Source organism: Macrobrachium rosenbergii, chromosome 30 (assembly GCF_040412425.1).
Source record: "Macrobrachium rosenbergii isolate ZJJX-2024 chromosome 30, ASM4041242v1, whole genome shotgun sequence".
NCBI lineage: Eukaryota > Metazoa > Arthropoda > Malacostraca > Decapoda > Palaemonidae > Macrobrachium > Macrobrachium rosenbergii.
The window spans coordinates 6607977-6624262 of record NC_089770.1 but is presented as its reverse complement, the minus strand read 5'-3'; the positions used below and the strand labels follow the sequence as shown (position 1 = coordinate 6624262).

At 35.2% G+C, this 16286-nt stretch overlaps 2 long non-coding RNA genes across 2 annotated transcripts; one reads left to right on the top strand and one right to left on the bottom strand.

The window, feature by feature from the left end:
- Window positions 1-3291: 3291 nt before the first annotated feature.
- Window positions 3292-6803, top strand: LOC136854762 (uncharacterized). The gene is made up of 4 exons (XR_010857786.1): window positions 3292-3600; window positions 4036-4482; window positions 5537-5783; window positions 6704-6803. It is a non-coding gene; the product is annotated as an uncharacterized lncRNA (long non-coding RNA).
- An 838-nt stretch (window positions 6804-7641) lies between these two features.
- Window positions 7642-15408, bottom strand: LOC136854761 (uncharacterized). The gene is made up of 4 exons (XR_010857784.1): window positions 15221-15408; window positions 9691-9806; window positions 8781-8936; window positions 7642-7822 (listed from the first exon to the last, which is right to left on the bottom strand). It is a non-coding gene; the product is annotated as an uncharacterized lncRNA (long non-coding RNA).
- Between the last annotated feature and the right edge of the window lie 878 nt (window positions 15409-16286).

The following is a 16286-nucleotide window of genomic DNA, read 5'->3' as shown; positions in this document are numbered from 1 at the left end:
TCTCTCAAGGACACCAAAGCTTAGACTTTAGAGTCTACTAATGTGTAACTTCATGCTTTTCAGGTCCTCCTTTTCTTTAGCCTCTCAAAATAAGTGGTGAAGGAGCCATTTTGGTCCATAGTTCTCCATGAATGAAGACGTTTGCAGGGTAAGTGAAATTCTAAATTTGAGATTTAATAATTTAGTTGTTTAAGACTGTGTTGCATTGTTGGTTTACGTTGATGCAAATTGAGTTCTTAACGTAGCAGTGTGTTATTGCAAAGCGTTTAGGTTAGATTTATGGTATAAAGTGGAAAACTCTTGAAATCTGAAGGGGTTTCTATTAAGTAAGCCAAATTTCCCGAAGCCATGAGGTACACCAGTGACTGTGAATCCCAAAGTATTTTGTGTAGTTTGTAACAAGATTTGTGGCTGACTCCATTTTGATGATTAAGATTAGGAAGTATGGACTTATGCCTTGGTTCTCGTCCGTAAAATTCGTTCTTGTTCCGTTGCCAAGTATGTGAATCTTAGCAACTGTTAGATTCACCTATTCTAAGGTAGGAGCTTTAGAATCAAAGTTCGCATTTTATAACGTAGCACAGGATACGAAGACTTGAGAACCAAATTCGCAGAATATTTAAAAACATCTTTGCCAATGTTTTATACCCAGTATGACTTGCCTGAGCTGAATAACTTGCTGGTTGGTGAACGTTGTTCGGTTTTGGAAAGTGGGTTCTGAAGGTGTTCATTTTTGGAAAGTGGGTTCTGAAAGTGTTCGTTTTTGACAAGCCAATTCTGAAAGTGTTCGTTTTTGACAAGTGGGTTCAATTCTGAAAAATGTTCATTTTGACGAGTGGTTCTGAAAGTGTTCAATTTTTGACGAGCAGATTCTGAAAGTGTTCAATTTTGACAAGCCAATTCTGAAAGTGTTCAATTTTGACAAGCCAATTCTGAAAGTGTTCAATTTTGACAAGCCAATCTGAAAGTGTTCAATTTTGACAAGCCAATTCTGAAAGTGTTCAATTTTGACAAGCCAATTCTGAAAGTGTTCAATTTTGACAAGCCAATTCTGAAAGTGTTCAATTTTGACAAGCCAATTCTGAAAGTGTTCAATTTTGACAAGCCAATTCTGAAAGTGTTCATTCTGAAGTGGGCTCTGAAATTAATTTTTGAAAAGTGGGTTCTGAAATTAATTTTTGAAAAGTGGGTTCTGAAATTAATTTTTGAAAAGTGGGTTCTGAAATTAATTTTTGAAAAGTGGGTTCTGAAATTAATTTTTGAAAAGTGGCTTCTGAAAGTGTTCATTTTTAGAAACCGGGTTCTGAAAATGTTCATTTTTGAATAGTGGGTTCTAAAAGTGTTCCTTTTTTAAAAGTTGATTCTGGAATTGGTCAGTTTTGAAAAGTGGGTTCTGAAAGTGTTCATTTTTGAAAGTGTTCATTTTTGAAAAGTGGATTATGTAAGTGTTAATTTTAAGAGTGGATTCTGAAAGTGTTTATTTTTGAAAAGTGGGTTCTGAAAGTTAATTTTTTAAAAGTGGGTTCTGAAAGTGTTCATTTTTGAAAATGGCTTCTGAAAGAGTTCATTTTTTAAAAGTGGGTTCTTAGTGTTCATTTGTAAAATGTGGGTTCTGTAAGTTTTCATTTTTGAAAAGTGCTAAGTGTTCATTTTTGAAAAGCAAATTCTGAAAGTGTTCATTTTTGAAAAGCAAATTCTGAAAGTGTTCATTTTTGAAAAGCGAATTCTGAAAGTGTTCATTTCTGAAAAATGGATTCTGAAAGTGTTCATTTTTGAAAAATGGATTCTGAAAATTTTCATTTATGAAGAGCAGATTCTGAAAGTGTTCATTTATGAAGAGCCGATTCTGAAAGTGTTCGTTTGAAAAGCGGATCCTGAAAGTGTTTATGAAAAATGGATTCTGAGAGTGTTCATTTTTGAAAAACAGATTCTGAAAGTGTTCATTTATGGAAAGCGGATTCTGAAAGTGTTCATTTATGGAAAGGGGATTCTGAAAGTGTTCATTTAAGGAAAGTGGATTCTGCAAGTGTTCATTTATGGAAAGCGGATTCTGAAAGTGTTCATTTATGGAAAGCGATTCTGAAAGTGTTCATTTATGGAAAGGTTCTGAGTGTTCATTTATGGAAAGCGATTCTGAAAGTGTTCATTTATGGAAAGCAGATTCTGAAAGTGTTCATTTATGGAAAGCAGATTCTGAAAGTGTTCATTTATGGAAAGCAGATTCTGAAAGTGTTCATTTATGGAAAGCGGATTCTGAAAGTGTTCATTTATGGAAATGGATTCTGAAAGTGTTCATTTTGGAAAGCAAATTCTGAAAGTGTCATTTATGGAAAGCGGATTCTGAAAGTGTTCATTTATGGAAAGCGGATTCTGAAAGTGTTCATTTATGGAAAGCGGATTCTGAAAGTGTTCACTTTTGAAAAGCGGATTCTGAAAGTGTTCATTTTTGAAAGGCAGATTCTGAAAGGGTTCATTTTTGAAAGGCGGATTCTGAAAGTGTTCATTTTTGAAAGGCGGATTCTGAAAGTGTTCATTTTTGAAAGGCAGATTCTGAAAGTGTTCATTTTTGAAAGGCGGATTCTGAAAGTGTTCATTTTTGAAAGGTGGATTCTGAAAGTGTTCATTTATGGAAAGCGGATTCTGAAAGTGTTCATTTTTGAAAAGCTGATTCTGAAAGTGTTCATTTTTGAAAAGCGGATTCTGAAAGTGTTCGTTTTTGAAAAGCGAATTCTGAAAATGTTCATTTTTGAAAAGCGAATTCTGAAAGTGTTCATTTTTGAAAAGTGGATTCTGAAAGTGTTCATTTTTGAAAAGCGGATTCTGAAAGTGTTCATTTTTGAAAAGCGGATTCTGAAAGCGTTTGTTTTTGAAAAGCGGATTCTGAAAGCGTTCGTTTTTGAAAAGCGGATTCTGAAAGCGTTCGTTTTTGAAAAGTGGATTCTGAAAGCGTTCGTTTTTGAAAAGCGGATTCTGAAAGCGTTCATTTATGAAAAGCGGATTCTGGCCTACATAATTGAAGGATATTAAGATGGTCCATTATTTTAAATTAATTTGCTACAGAATGTCAGAAACGTTCAAAACACGCGAAGTACAATAAATTAAAAATGTGGGGTTTGTCTGTGGTTTAAGGTGGGAAATTTGTTGTCAAGGAATAGTTGAGAATTATCACGGTTACTTCTGTATCTCTTAATTTTGTCAGGCTGACAAGCTTACTTGGGTCGGTAGAATTACGTATATCTTGATTTATTTACTTATATCTTTTTTTCCAGGCTGATGAGATGTTACAAACTGGTTAGAACCACTGGAAGAGCTATAGGATTGACACTGGAAGAGCTATATATAGGATTGGCACTGGAAGAGCTATATATAGGATTGACACTGGAAGAACTATATATAGGATTGACACTGGAAGAGCTATATATAGGATTGATACTGGAAGAGCTATATATAGGACTGACACTGTAAGAGCTATAAGATTGAAAAGGATCTTACAAGTGTGGTGTACAGTATCCTGGAATGAAATTTGTACTGAAATTCTCAAGTGTTAGAAATATTTGGATGCACAGGAGGAACGGTGAGACTAACTTGGATTATCTGAAGGTAGGTTGATTTTTCAGAGTACCTTAGAACTAGACGTTGTTATTCAGTTCGAAGAAGCTCATTTTTGATAACTTATCTTCAGTGGATAATAAATATGCAGAATTATCACTAATTTAGTACCATGGTCAAGCTAGAATTATTGAACAAAGTTTTCAATTACAATATTTAACTGAACGTAAAATATTCCTGGTAGTATTTACTCTATATTAAATATAAACGTTGAATTTAGTTTGCTTGAATGGATCAGTAATATACAGGACTGTTAGTTTGTAAATTCTATATTCTTGTTGGCTTCAATAGCTTAGTGGCTCAGTACATTCAGTACCTTTTCCAGCAAGCAAGGAATATCAAACTGAACAAGCAAGTTTTTAAATACAGTATTTAATTGGACATGTATTATTCGTGGTGGTGATTACCGTAATTTTTACTTCGCAGGAAAGTCTTGTCCCTGAAGGATTCCTGAAAACTTTCATCCCTGAAAGGATTCCTGAAAATTTTTGCCCCTGAAGGATTCCTGAAAATTTTCATCCCTGAAGGCTTCCTGAAAATTTTCATCCCTGAGGGCTTCCTGAAAATTTTCATCCCTGAAGGATTCCTGGAAATTTTTGCCCCTGAAGGATTCCTTTAGAGTTGCCCTTGAAAGAGTGAACACCTGGAGTGGTGTCCCTGAAACATTCCTGACGAGTGGGCATCCCTGAAGAAGGAGGGTTCCTGACGAGTGGGTGTCCCTGAAGAAGTGTTCCTGACGAATGGGTGTTCCTGAAGAAGGGTTCATGACGAGTGGGTGTCCCTGAAGAAGGGTTCCTGACGAGTGGGTGTCCCTGAAGAAGGGTTCCTGACGAGTGGGTGTCCCTGAAGGATTCCCTGCTACATGAAGTAAAGGTAGTTATGCCAAAATCGGCAAAAATTTTGCTTTTTTTAAATTCGACAAATGCTGTAAGGGTTTTTGTGTTTTTATTATTTACTTGTAATATCTTATTAAATTACAGTTCCTCATGAACATCAAAATTGGAATGACTGAAAGGATTAAATAGTTAAGTATATCTTTCCAGTTATATATTTTGTGGTTAATAATTTTGACAATTTATACCATTAGTAACCCAATAGTTTTAGGAGTTCAGCCAAGGATTTAGTGTCATTAATATTGTAGCTGTAGATTATTTGGAAATTAATATAAAACTCCCTTACCTGAGTGTGAGTATTACTGATTGTAAAAGTTATTTTGAAGTATTACATTAAAATTCTAGATAACACACGGAAAGTTAAAAGGCTGAAGAGTACTTTAAAGCAGAATTTTAAATATGTAGGGATTATTAAAATAGTCTTGTAACCTGTGTGGGGGGGATGCCTAGTACGAGCAGAATTATAAATATGTAGGGATTATCAAAATAGTATTATAACTGGTGTGCAGGGATTAATAGCAAAAGCAGGATTATAGATATGTAGGGATTATTGAAATAGTATTATAACTGGTGTGCAGGGATGCCTGACAAAAGCAGAATAATAAACATATAAGGACTATTGAAATAGTATTATATCAGGTGTGCAGGGATGCCTGTCAAAAGCAGAATTATAAATATATAAGGATTATTGAAATAGTATTATAACTGGTGTGCAAGGATGCCTAGCAGAAGCAGAATAAATATGCAAGGATTATTAAAACTGTATTATAACTGGTGTGCAGGGATGCTAAGCGCATATAATTTTAATACAGTCACTACACAATGCTTCGTTCAATTATAGGCCTAACAAAAACAATTAATTCAGCAACCAGATTTTTTTCTCTGTAAATATCGAGTAAAGTTTGAATATTTTCACTAGCTCCTCTTCCAAAAAAAAAAAACTTTGATTTTGAGGTATTTTAGATAAACGAAAGCTGCCAGATCATATTCAAGTTTTTTGGCCTATGAAGTTTTTACCATGATTCATTTTTCAGATTTCATCTCAACTAGCTGGAGGAGAGAACTAGCTGGAGGAGAGAACTAGCTGGAGGAGAGAACTAGCTGGAGGAGAGAACTAGCTGGAGGAGAGAACTAGCTGGAGGAGAGAACTAGCTGGAGGAGAGAACTAGCTGGAGGACAACTTTGATAATAGAGGGCTGTACGGTTTCTCAATGGAGGAAACGCAAGGCCATCTAACCGTGTTAGAAAATTTGACTGGTTTCAACGTGAAGAACTAGCAAGGTATGTTTTCGCCACTATTGGGTAATGAATGTAGATTAAACCACAAATGATAGTGTATTACATAGTTGAATCAGTGGTAAATGAATAGCATAATAAACCATAAATGATAGGGAAATTTGTGAATTTGCGATTTTAGTGATTTAGTCTCTGTTGCCTTCAATTTATTCGTTTTAAAGTTTATCTATTTTACGAAGCTTAAGATATTATTAGTAAGCGCTCGTAATAAATATTAATATTTTACGAAGCTTAAGATATTAGTAAGCGCTCGTAATAAATATTGTTAAATTCATTCAATTTATTCATTTCACGTATTAAACTTATGGAATTTAAGAAGTTTTGTTCAACACTCCAATTCAAGTCTCATATGTGAAGCTTTAAGATAATAAGCTTTTATAAAGTCTATTCCATTTATTTCATGTTCTACATAAACTTGGAATTTGTTTTATAAATATTTCGAAGTTATTCCATTTATTTCATGTTCTACGTAAACTTGGAGTTTGTTGTATATGAGCTTATGAAATTTTGTATATGAGTTTACTTGAACAAAACTTATGGGTTAAATTTCATAATGTTTTTCATATATTTCATGTGTTGTAAGGTTTTAGGTCCCCTTTAAAAGTATTTCGAGAGTATATTGAATCATGCATTTATCATGTAAATTTCACTTTCACTTCATGACAATATTGTCAGTTAAGACGTTTAAAATTAATGCATTAAGTGCTCATTAATTTTTCAATCAGGGCTCTTGATTTAAGTGCTTCTAGTTTCAGAACTCCAGACTTACAGTAAAATATAACAATTGAAAATAGATATTGAGATTTTCATTTAAAATATAACAATTGAAAAAATAGATATTGAGATTTTCATTTATAGCGTGCTAGTTTTAATGTAATATTATTTCCAGAATGACTTGTACGAAGAATGACTTGTACGAAGAAAGGTTGGAGACTGAGGAAAGAAAAATGAATGGATTCCGGTCCGTACGAGACAAAGTCGGGTGCAGACTACAAGAGTCATTAAAATAAACTGTATATCATCCGTGAAGTGGACAACGAAATGATTTAAAACTTAAGGACGCTTTTATAGAAGTTGTTTCAGAAATTATGTACAAGGAATAAAATTAAACGTGGTGTTAATTACCACTATTCAATATTCTACAGCTTTTTTATTCTTTTAATGATATTATATACTTAATCGCTTCAGCTTTTATTCAGAATAAAAGTTTAAATAAATTGTTCGTTGATATCGCCTGTCACTTCCAAGCTGAAGTGGGGTCTTTACTCCTTACTGCAAGTTTTCATTCCCGGTTTCTTAAAAATACTGCTTGCTTCTTCTTCTGTCAAGTGTTCTCGGCACGTTCTTTCATTAGTTTTTCTATCTGCGTCCTGCTGTCGTAAGTTCTCGCTCTTCAAATGCTGCAAGTCACTTCATTCTACTCTCCTTCAGGCGAATCTTGCTCACACCTCTTTCTCACTTCATCCTCACCAAGGATGGGTGTCTCTCACTGGAATAGATACTGGAGATAAAAAGATATAGTTTGAAAATTAAGCGAAACATTCAATTAGTATCGCTGACAAAAGCATACGATGTGTAATATTTCCAAAAATATGAATAATCCATTAACCTTGACTGACAAAGTTAACGCCTTACAACCGAAGGGTTAAACAAGCAAATTAACGTCTACCTGAAATTACAGTAATTTACCAGTTTACTCATCTCGGTTTGATTATAGTAGCAGCAAAGTACAAAACACCATAAATTCTGTTGGAAACCTTAAAATCTGTTGGGCAATTAAAAAACCCAGACCCCCCCTTGAAAAAGCAAAACCTCCACTTGAAAACTTAAATCTTACCACGATTCTTTTAGGTCGAATCTTAATGCGTTGTTTGAATTAGTCTTTCAAGTTCACTACAGAATGGGGCCGGGGCCCGGTTTCAATCTTGTGCTGAATCCAAACACAGGTAGGCCGCTGTTCAATCGTTGCTTGCTGCTTACAAATTGCTGTCGCCAGCGATTACGATGCAGGGATGAGAGAGAAACTGAAAATAGGCGAAAATAGTTAAAAGCAATCACCTCTTGAGTGTTGATAGCTGAATTATAAAGTATACCCATATTTAGTATAAACTGACTGATGCATCTCAGGGTTTCATAGCTTATGAATTATAGCTATTATTTAACACCTATAAACTGACTTCATTGCTTATGAATTATAGCTATTATTTAACACCTATAAACTGACTTCATTAACCACAGTATATTAAATGAAGTACACCTACATTTAGTACCTGTATTATCCACATTTAAACTGACTTCATTCACCAAAGTATATTAAATGAAGTATACTATGTATTTAGTAACTACGTTTAAACTGACTTCTTTAACCAAAGTATGTCAACGTCCAGTTCACCCTAACTCAAAAAAGCATGCTTTTTTTTTATGCATATAATATACAGAGCTTCCCCTCGTGCAACTTACTGTAGGTTTTATTTTAGGGTTTTTGCAGCGTCCCTTCGGCCCCTCGCTGCAACCCTCTCATTTCTTAACTGTACCACCATTCAACTGTTCTTTTCCATCTGACTTTCCACCCTCTTAAAAATGGTTTACTAGTGTAGGCTGCGAGGTTTTCGTCCTGTTACAACTATCAGACCACCTTACTGTCAAGTTCCCTTTGTGCTGAATGACCTCATAGGTTTCAGAGCTTGGCCTTAACCTCAATTCTGAGTGTCTCTCTTACGCAACTTACTATAATTTCCTATCTGCTTGCGAAGCTCTTGATAATAGCTGAATGAAGCAGTCATTGGTTAATACCCGCATACTAATATAAATATAAATACCCAACTAAAAGCATATAACTGGATATTTGCAGAACCAAAAATTTAATTGATAATAAAGAGCTATTAAAGGTGCCAAAACCAATTAGGTAATTTCTATAAGCCTTCTATTATCTAGATCTTTACTAAATGCCATACGTATACAGCAAAATACTGAAGTGCATACTCAGTGTAACTTCCAAATGCATGCTTCACCGTTGACCAGACCTAAGTGCCATCTCTCTCTGCCTCGAACAGATTCCGATTGTATAATCTGTCATTTGATCCTGGACTAGGAATCTTTAATTTAATCACATCTTGCTACAAAGTAGAGCTCTTCCACCTGCAAAAGAAAAAAGCTATATTAGCTAAACTTTCTCTCATTCTTCGCATTTCTGAAATTTTAAGTTTAAATGACTGTCACTCGAGTTCAAAAGTAATTAATATTTTAAAAAGTCTGCATTTTATGCACCAAGTATTACCTTAAGTCATTTAATAGTAATCTCGTATTAATAGTAATCTCGTATTATAAACAGGTCTACTCATTTAAATTTCACATGCTTTGCAGCAAGTTACTATGGATTAGCCTCTTCCAATACAGAGATAAGACCATGATTAATATATAATATAATGTACCTAAGGGCTATCGCACTTCAAAGAAGATTAACCTATCTAGTTTTAACACGAAAATGGATACTATTGCATTTGCTATCTGTCCATTTTTTCTTTAACAAATTAACTATCATTAAGTACTCTACCCAGTATAAACTCAATCCTCATCTGCTTAAGGCTTCTGTCAAGCTTTCTTTAAATAACCCTATTACTATGCTGAAATTTACAACCATGCATTTAAGTAACAAATGTGACTTTTCAACCCTCTATAGCATCTTGTGAAGTCCCTGGGACAGCACTTATCTTTAAGCTATCAAACCTTCACAGTTAACCCTTAAACCTTCACAGTTAACCCTTAAACCTTCACAGTTAACCCTTAAACCTTCACAGTTAACCCTTAAACCTTCACAGTTAACCCTTAAACCTTCACAGTTAACCCTTAAACCTTCACAGTTAACCCTTAAACCTTCACAGTTAACCCTTACTTCTATCACTTTATCAAGTAGTCATCCCGTTGCCATTCTTCAGCTTGACACAGCTGAGCAATCAGTCAACATCAAAAGTAACTTCCTGAAGTAGTTAAGCTGCTTGAACGTCATGCCTGGAAAACACAGAAAAAACCAGGCTAGAAAAAAATTTACTGTCGACAAAATACTGAGAAACGACAAAGTTTGCTGTCAAACCAACATAGGTTTTATCTTTACATATGTTAAAGTAAGCTATGATTATGGTTGAAATAGGATATTTGTTAATCGAAAATTACCCGAGCTACTTTTGTCACACACTTGAGAGCCAAGAACCTGTTAATTATTTTCCACTTCTTTGGAGCAAGATTTTTCAGTTCAATTTTCCGCACATCGGTAAGTGACAATGAATATGGGAAAGTTTTGATAAACCATTTCAGGTTCTATATTTAAACAACCTGTCTTATCTTAACTCGAAAATTCTTAAGATACTCGAAAATTCTTGAGATACATTTCATATTTTTAATCTAAATTTCTGTTTTACCTCTCGGATATTTATTTGCCACTCCGTGAAATATTTGAAGCTAAAATTACTGAGCTATTGGTGTGGGTATTCTTACTTCCCAAGCAAGAACTACTGAAAACATATCGCTGGAAACTTTAGAAACAACAGCACTAGAAATCTGTCAAACTACGATCCACAGTCTGCTGTCCTTACAAAGATATGAATACATTTGAGGAAAACTAGGCATGAAATTTAGTTTGCCTAACACAAGCACAGAATCCATAAAAAAACTGACTCAAAGACCTGATTCAACGTAAAGATGCTTGACGATAAATCCTTGCCGATAAATCGAAGTCTAGAAGATACTTTACAACAGATATTCATTACAGAATTAAAAATGTACCTATTCAAAGCCGTAATTTCTATGATATAGAATGCAATGTTACCATACATAGTTAATGTCAAAGTACCACATCGTAGGAACTGCAGCAGCAGCTGGATTAAGAAAATAATTACAACGGAAGTTAGATAGCACCAAACAGCCATTTTAATGATTCCTGCCAGTTTACACCTGCATTTTACTGACTAGCAAGTTTCAAAACAGTATTTACCAATTCACGTGTTAAGGTCACATTTAACGGTCGACTACCTTCAGTGAAGGAGCTTGCTACGACCACATGACAATCAAGACTTACTAGGCAGATAGCAAGAACACCATTTTAAGGGGGACAGCTGAGGTCCCTGGCAATTTACGTGCTAAAATAAATTCTCTCTGAAACTGTCAAACCTCTTTAAAGAGAAAATTCCGTACCTCTTCTAGTTAGCAGGATGTAGGATCGTGCAATTGTGGTGGAAAATACTTTTCAACAATAGAGGGCCACAATACCTATGCAATATTGGCAGTCATAGTAAACTTGGCAAATAATTTTTCCAAGCTGAGATCAAATACCAAAACTTGATCGTTTGGTATATTGATTGCCTTTGCATTCTCCTCTGATGACGATACTTCGCCTCTTAGTGATGAGAAATCTCTAGGTCTGTCCACTATCAGTAATGTTTGCAGCCATTGCAAAATTATCTTTCCAAACAGATTTCAAATGCCAAAACTTTATGATCATTTGGTATATTTAGTGCCTTGGGATTCTTCTCAAGAGACTTCGCGCCTCATTAGGAAAAACCTCTACCTCGCTGAGGAAAAAACCTCTACCTCGCTGAGGAAAAACCTCTACCTCGCTGAGGAAAAAACCTCTACCTCGCTGAGGAAAAAACCTCTACCTCGCTGAGGAAAAACCTCTACCTCGCTGAGGAAAAAAACTCTACCTCGCTGAGGAAAAAAACTACCTCGCTGAGGAAAAACCTCTCCTCGCTGAGGAAAAAACCTCCTACCTCGCTGAGGAAAAACCTCTACCTCGCTGAGGAAAAAACCTCTACCTCTGTACACTTGTCAGTTACTGCTCCAGTGCTGGGGTCTGTATGGAGGGTTGGGGGGAAACCTTGGTTATGTTCGCCTGGGCACCTTAAGGTCAGGTCTTGTGTAAAAGGCTTAAACGACGCCGTGCTCTATTCCAGCACTGCACGTTGGAAAGCTAGGAAAAATCTAGTAAGACTGACACCAATACCTGTACCGGCACAACCCGGTCCAACTAAAACCCAAGAAGAACTTAAATTAGCAGAACCACCAGTAGAAGTAACCAGTTTCATGTCAATACAAAAACAGCAGCCAGTGGCCACAAACATCCCTCCCTCCCCCTCTCTACTCTTAACCCCGATCCTAAACTTTAAATCAAAGTTAAAACTTATTTGCATTCCACATTGCAAACTTCCTTCTGGGCTGACTAAAGATCAAAGTAATGACTCGAGGTGACTTCAGGTACTTAAGCAAATTCGTAGAGATCAGCGATGTAACAAAACAGGACTTATCACTGTAATGACAAATGCTCGACAAAGCCCAACAACGTTATGTGGTTCAGGATCGACGATTTTATGTGCAGCAACACTACGAACTACTACGACTGGCAGTTACAATATTTTCTCCTACTGATGCACTTCCTTTCCATTTCCTACTCTCCAATTTGGCCGGCTAACGTCAGAATCCTTAAAATATCGTTTTATCTTCCACTTAAGACTTACCCCTTTCCTTGCATCGCCCAACTAATTGGAGATAAACAAAAATGTACACATTCTCCAGTCCTTTGTGATGCACAGAGGTCAAGAGCCATTAAATACTGACTGCTTACAGTTCTCCTCGAAACATTCACAACCACACTTTCAGCTGAGGCAGAAATCCCTGCTTTTTCTTAAATTTATACAGTTTCCTCTATTAACTCAAACTACTAAGATATTTTTACACAACTTTTCCCAATTAGTTGAAAAAACATACCTCCGAAGTGTCCAGAAATAAACTTGAATATTAATCTAACTGGTAATTCACGCGTGGCGATATGAATATTTCCTTACTTGGTGCTCTTAATTTGAAAGACTTAACTATAAAGCATCTGTTTAACAGGTGCCCCATTACCTCAAATTTAACACCTGTCAAACTAACGAAGTCCTGTCAAGCTAAATCAATGCAAATCCGCAAAACATCGAAAAACAAGTTTGATGATTCTAGCGTGACTAAAATTAGGACGTTACAGGCCGAACTAGCAATACTTCAGAAACTTAGCAACATCTTTAATTCAGGATCTGAAATACATTAGGAAACTATATAGCTCTTGGACTTTAGATTAGACTTGCTAGAGATCAGATTTTCAATATTCTGAAATCTGGCCAATCTGTGTTGATCAACATTCATAAAACATTGCAAATGAAACTAGTAAGCCCCAGAGGGAAAGAATACGAATAACCATTGCTGTAGAGAATCCTTTGTGATAAAATTCTAATTATCCAATTCACATTCATTTTCATCCATTGCTGTAGAGAATCCTTTGTGATAAAATTCTATTTATCCAATTCACATTCACTTCCATCCATTGCTGTAGAGAATCCTTTGTGATAAAATTATATTTATCCAATTCACATTCACTTTCATCCATTGCTGTAGAGCATCCTTTGTGATAGAATTCTATTTATCGAATTCACATTCACTTTCCCATCAAATACAGAGATAACATTAATGGTTGGACTATTTTCGACATGTAAAAAATATGGCCAAACTAAACAGGAAAAATGCTAGTTTTTCTAAAGCTATAGCAATGGCTAACCGCTTCCTACATAGAACAAATAAATGCATGGATAATTTGCTCTGAATGATGACTCCTACTTGTATCTTAAAATTAAGCAAAGAAACTGACTTTCAGTAAGCCAACTGGTCTCGCCAAAGCACTTTAAATGGCATATCTTGGATAATTACTTATGCGTCAACCAAGTTTCCATCTTTAACATTTTGACAACCAGAATTTTTTAAACAAGTTAGGTGTGTGAAAAGAAATCCTTCAAGTGACATTAGTATCAAAAGTGATCTTGCGTGAAGCAAGTTTGTAAGTAGAACTATGTTGATATCCTTTTTGTTTGAACAGATCTTAGAACGCGAACAAGTATTTCAAATTAATATTCAAAATTTGATTGTGTTTATTAACTTACATATTTCCTATATATGGGTCGCTCATGTTCGTTAAAATATTGAGAGTCCTGTGCAACCATTGTGCGATCTTATAAATTTACCTTCCAATTAGTTTTATGCAATGCAATACCGACATTGCCAGGTATTAGTAGCAATGACGAGTATTGGGGAGGGGTAACGTTGTGAAAATTCTTCATTTAAATACAAAGGTTTTGTTTGGGGAAAAATTTTTTTTTTCACTGGGAATTCTTAAAATAGATGTCAAATACAAGAAAATTCAGTAAGCGAGGACTAACCAAGGCTGCAAACAATCATAACTGCCCATCAACAAAATACTAAAGTCCTTTATCCTAATAACTGTTCCATAGGTCAATAACTAATATAACACGAAAAGAAACTCGCAACTCGAAGTCTTATCACCCGTTTCAGGATTGTTTTCCCCATTTACGTCTTAAGATTATTAATTTGTCAGGATTAGGATTACTAATTTGTCCGTATTTCTCAAATAAAGTTCATTTTGTCATCTGACGTCAATGCCTGGAACAGCCTCACCACAAATTTGATCACAAAAAATACACTGTGGAGACTATAGACAAATGTTCATATCCTAAATTACACCGCAACTTGCTGCCTAAATTACACCGCAGCTTGCTTCCTCTAAATTTTCAACTGAAGCACTGACATTTCTTGCTATTAATAAAACAATTAGGGCAATATTAACTCAAAACCCTTGTCTAACCGATTGGCTGTTAAATGCCCGGTAAGGGATATTGGAATATATCGTCACACCAATAAAATTCGAAATTAACAAGTTGAAGCTTCAATATCAAACTGTACAAACCAAGGCCAAATTAGACGTTGCTGGAGTGATTAAATGGTAAACGTTAACTTCAAATGTTCATGAAGCAAAAATATTTATAAACTAGAGCACGAATGCCCACCAAACTATAGCGTCCAACAGCCAATTTTCTCCGTTATTCCCAGAACTAACAAACCTCTCCTAATTACAACAAAAGTCTTCCGTATTTTTTCATGAAACCTATGGGGTAATAGCTTCGTAGAACACTGGATACCGATTTTCCCAGGATTTCAAAATTTTCCCCCCACGAGAGAGAGAGAGAGAGAGAGAGAGAGAGAGAGAGAGAGAGAGAGAGAGAGAGAGAGAGAGAGAGAGAGAGAGAGAGAGAGAGAAATCGACATCCAAGCAAACCTTCATTTATCAACTAAGCCACTCAATTTTCCATTTCAGTTCGAAGAATCGCCCTAAGTTCAAGGATTTGTTCCCAAAACAAAGATTCGAATAAACCGAAAATTCGACTAAGTTTTAACACCCCAATATAAGATAAAACAATAATGACCCACCGTAAAAAATAAAATAAAAAAAAAATAACACGTCACCAGCTAGCCACTGCACAAATAACGATCAGTAAATTGTCAAAGCCTTGTAATAAATAACGCATAACTAAACACAGACATTCATTTACCTTATCAGAAAAACTCCAAACTCTTCTTGACTTCCGTCAGCACAGACAATTGCAATAAAACTAAATCATCAAACAACATTCACTTCCAAACTATCTTTTCAGTCTCAATTCCCGGCAACATGTCTGCAAAAAGGACTGGCCAATCACAAGCGCCCATGTCCCTCTCCTCGAGCAATGAGAGCGAAACCGGCACCTGATTGGCTGAGAGCAAAAAAGGAGACTTTATGAAAGCAGTACTACTTCTAGTGAATCTTACGTCACGAATAGCGAAAGCGACATCTATTAACAAGAAGCCGAATCAGTTGTATAGTTATGTAAAACCTTACGAAAGATGCTACAGGTATAGCAATCCTTTGTCTAATATTAGTAATGGAAAACATTGCAAAATTATTATAAATATTTCAGGTTTTGCTTATTTAGCGCATTTTTCATTCACAAATAATAAAATATCGTAAGTGTGATCCATATCAATGGTTTGAATTCATGCTATCAAAATACGTTGTATGCTTCGAAGATAGCAAAATATCACAGGACTGAAAGACGATTTTTTTTTTTTTAGGGAGACGCTGGGCAAAAAAACACTTTTGATTAGGTTCACTTTGTAAAATAATTTGATTAATTTTTTCTATAAATAAATGAAAATTCATTTCGCCATATTTCAGTCAGTAACTTATGGTACTTTTAATATATCAACTAAGAAGTGGTTTCAAATGACTTCATAATCACTATGGTTACGAAACTGATAAAAATACTGAAATTATTTATTTCCATATACACGACAAACTACATTATGAAACAAAAACAGTTTCAGAATAGTCTTAGTTTTTTTTTTATCAATTTAAGAGCATCCTAAGCTAACATTCAAATCCATCTACAGTAGAGAGATCCTTCAAAAACAAGTAAATATTGGTTTAGCTGATTCCCATAATCCCTTGAAGCTGGTTCGAGTAAAAACGATTTTATTTCCTAAAAAAAATAACGGAAACATGAGATAGTTATGACTATCTACTTTAGATCCTTTAAACTGAAAACTGCGAGGGTTAAAACACAGACCACGCCTAAACAT